A 3,609-nucleotide genomic window follows, 5' to 3' on the forward strand; every position below is an offset into this window, starting at 1 on the left:
GACGAGGAGAGACAAGTGAACAAACTCCAAACCTGGCACACTCCAGATTGTTCTTTCTGAAATCAGCACGTTTAATTCTCAAAAACATGCAAAATCTCAAACAAAATGAATTAAAATAATCTGCCCTTATACTTATTGTTAGTTGATCTTTTTTTGCTGGATAAAAGAATAGAAAGCTTTTCTGTGAAACTCTCTTGGAAGCAAAGCATTGAAAAGTCTCTTCATTTCGTTTTAACAATGGAAGGTACTACAAAGACATTTGCAACATTATCATAGTCATATGTTTTCCTTAATACTTTGTCTGTTATTCGTATGCCAGAAATACTTTGCAGGCCCAGTTTTAAGGACAGTAGTGTTAGGGTAAAGCAGAGAGATGACTTTGTGGGCAGCTTTCCAAGATACCTTCCTGAATATCCACACCAACGAAAAGAAGATGTATCACACATTTTCAAAACCAATTTCATTTTCTTATCACTACAGTTTGTTATCTTGCAGGTAATATGAAAAGGCTCTTCCAGAATTACAGTATCTGGGATTTTCTCCAAAGATGGCTTTATGTTTCCATAAAATGGAGCCTCTCTTTCAAGCTGGATTGTCTGTAGTATTGCCATTTCACCCAGATTTCTTTTCCATAATATATCTAATTTTCCCATATCCATTAGTCCCCTAATAGTACTAGCTTTCTCTGAATATTCTGGCTTCACCTGAAGGTGGTATAAGTACTGGCGTCCTTCTGTTGATTGCAAAAATGTCCTTGTTCCAAAGGTACACTCATCTTCTCCACCCTGGTTAACAGTATTTAATTCTACTCCAGTGTACATTTCAGATGGCTCTAAGGAAACCTTTTATAAAAACACAGTTGAAGATGACATATTCTGAATCTGGACTTCAAGAAATAAGTCACCCATTTCTGAATTGTAAAACTTGGTTTCAATGTCCAATGGTGAGGAGAGAGAAAATAAGCAGATTTTATTAAAAAACATTCTCTCTCCGAAGTAAGTTGAATGAATAGACACTGAAGCCACAGGGACAGCTCTTCAACATCCATTACTTGGTCATGAATGACATCATCAATAGAGTTGGCCCCAAGTTCTGCCACTGTAGCCATGGAGACTAAAAGATGTAAGTGCTGAGTGCTCGTCTGAAGATCAGGGTTTTCAATATTGTCTTTACAACTTAATTGCTATCACCGAGAATTCTCATATAACTCTAATTTTTATCTCTTCCTCGGAAATGTAGTTCTGAGGATTTGTGGTGATGTCAATCTTTCCCTCAAATCTTCACGTGGAAATCTACTTTTCATGAGCTGATTAGAGAAATTAGCAGACATGTCTCTATCTTCTCAAGTGACTGGAGAGTTGATGAACAACTATGCTTAGAAGACAGCATCACTGAGTGACAGAAAGATTTCCTGTCTGGGTTGATTCCTTTCCATTTTGACTACAATTTTCCTCATTGTTTTAAAATATATCCAGGATTCATTTTAATCAGATAGAGTAAGGTGACAGACACTGATATAAGTGCCTTGGAAAGAAGAGTTTATTACTTACAATTCCCAAGGAAAGAGGACACAGTGCACTTCAGAGGACCACATGAGGAAATATTAGGGTTGATCTAGAGGCAGAAGAAACCAGGGGCAAGTAGAAGCACAAGTCATTATTATGGTTTCTGTGGGTAAGGCAAGGCAGGACAGGGAGACATAGGACTTTCTAGTTTGAATAACATCAGTGGGCTCAGAGCCATAGAAACTGCCCCTAGATACCTAGTGCCTGGCCCTGGAGTAATAACAAGGCAAGGTGTAAAGGTCAGGCGAGCGTCGGAGGAAGAGACCACCAAGAGACTGTCTCATGCAACAGCAAAGGGTTTATTGGGGTCCAGCATGCTGGGGCTCAGAGCTCACTTGAATAGAGCAAAGAGCCCTGAGAATAGCTTAAGCAGAGCTTATATACTTTCCTTGGAGAGGGCAGGGAGGGAAGTTCATTGACGGGTCAGGGCGAGTGGGCGGTTTGCCTGCAGCCGGGTGAGGGGATACATTCTGCAGTTTGGCAGTTGGGGACAGCACATTCTGGGAACAAGATTAGCAAACAGTTCTCAAGATTATTAACCTTTCATTTCCCACTTCTTCTTCTGGTTACTTTTAATCATAAAAGTGATCATTGGGGGGTGTCACATTCTATGTCTGCTAGTGGGGTATATTGTTGTCTGATTACCATAAGTTTGACTTGTCCAATTTGAGCTTGGAGAAAGGAAACTACACGGTTGAGCAAACAGGGTCCTAGAGTTAGCAACAATATAAGGATTATTAAAGGACCGGCCAGGGCTGATAAAAGCGTAGTTAACCAGGGGGACTGTGTGAACCAAGACTCATACCACCCTTTTTGGGCTTCTCTCTCTCGTTGATGCTCTTAAAGGCGTCTTCTTAATTTATTCATAGATTATTTTACAACTCCAGTATGGTTGGCATAAAAACAACATTCTTCCCTCAATGCAGCACAAAGGCTTTCTTCTCTCATGAAGAGGAGGTCCAACCCTCGCCTGTTCTGTAAAACAACTTCAGAGAGAGAGCTTAAAGATTCCTGCAAAGCTGTGATGGAGGTTTCTAATATCTTTAAGTTTTGGTCCATTGCTGTTTCTAATTGGGTCATTTGTTGTGTCCCATGGACCAGGGCAGTGGTTCTTGTGTCCACCCCTGCAGCAACTCCTATTCCTAATAGGATGGCTAAAGTGAGGGATACAGGTTCCTGGAGGAACCGGGTTGTATGTCCCCTTATTTGATCTTCAAATGAACCTGCGTCATGATAGAGCACTCTGGGAAACATCTGCACCATTATACAATTAATCAATCTGTTGACCATTTCATGAAAACATAAATAATGTTTAAGTATATAGAATTATACTGTTGTAGGGACGGACAAGGCAAGGCACCTAAGATAGCACCGAAGACAGGGAAACAGTCCTATTTGGTTGCAACCGGATTCAGAGGGCATTGCTTCTGTTGTAATCAATTAATCCCCTGAACCCCAAGTTTAGGTAGTTTCAGAATTTTGTACTCAACATGTAAGGGAAGGGGCTCAGAAGTTCACAGTCTGCAGAAGTTCACAAAAAGTAGTTTTTGTTTCTGTTTTTTCCTCTGTTCTGGGCAAGTTAACTTTTCAAGGACACCTGGGAGGGGGAGAAATTTTTCTTTCTTTTCTTTTTCCCCCCCTGTCAGTTGTTACCATGGAGCCCCCAGTTGATAACTTTTTTATCTTAGAAATGTAGCCATCTCTGTGAAGCCCCAGCTCAAGGCCAGAGGCCTTGTTCACATATTTTGTGAAAAACTAGTAAGGGGGAGTCTAGCTTAGGAGTGCTGATTTTTCCAGCCAGTGGCCAAGTAGAACAGGGCAACATGAAAAGAGGAAGTTTATCTATACTGAACTCTTTTATAGGGATTCTTTTGCTGAAAGTCCTAAAGTCAGCCATGGTGAAGACTTCTGGAGAAGGTCAGTTAAGACTTTTCTGTGGGCATGGTACAGAGGGGGAAGATGGGGAAGGCGGTGCTGAGAGCAGCTCCGTGGATCTGAGAATGAGGAAGGAGAGATGTAAAAGAATAATGGGAAAGGGGTTTGG

At 41.0% G+C, this 3,609-nt stretch overlaps 1 pseudogene; it reads right to left on the reverse strand.

Moving 5' to 3' along the window:
• Positions 1 to 221: 221 nt before the first annotated feature.
• Positions 222 to 983, reverse strand: LOC114081482 (trafficking protein particle complex subunit 13 pseudogene; annotated as a pseudogene).
• Between the last annotated feature and the right edge of the window lie 2,626 nt (positions 984 to 3,609).

Source organism: Marmota flaviventris, chromosome X (genome assembly GCF_047511675.1).
Source record: "Marmota flaviventris isolate mMarFla1 chromosome X, mMarFla1.hap1, whole genome shotgun sequence".
Lineage (NCBI taxonomy): Eukaryota > Metazoa > Chordata > Mammalia > Rodentia > Sciuridae > Marmota > Marmota flaviventris.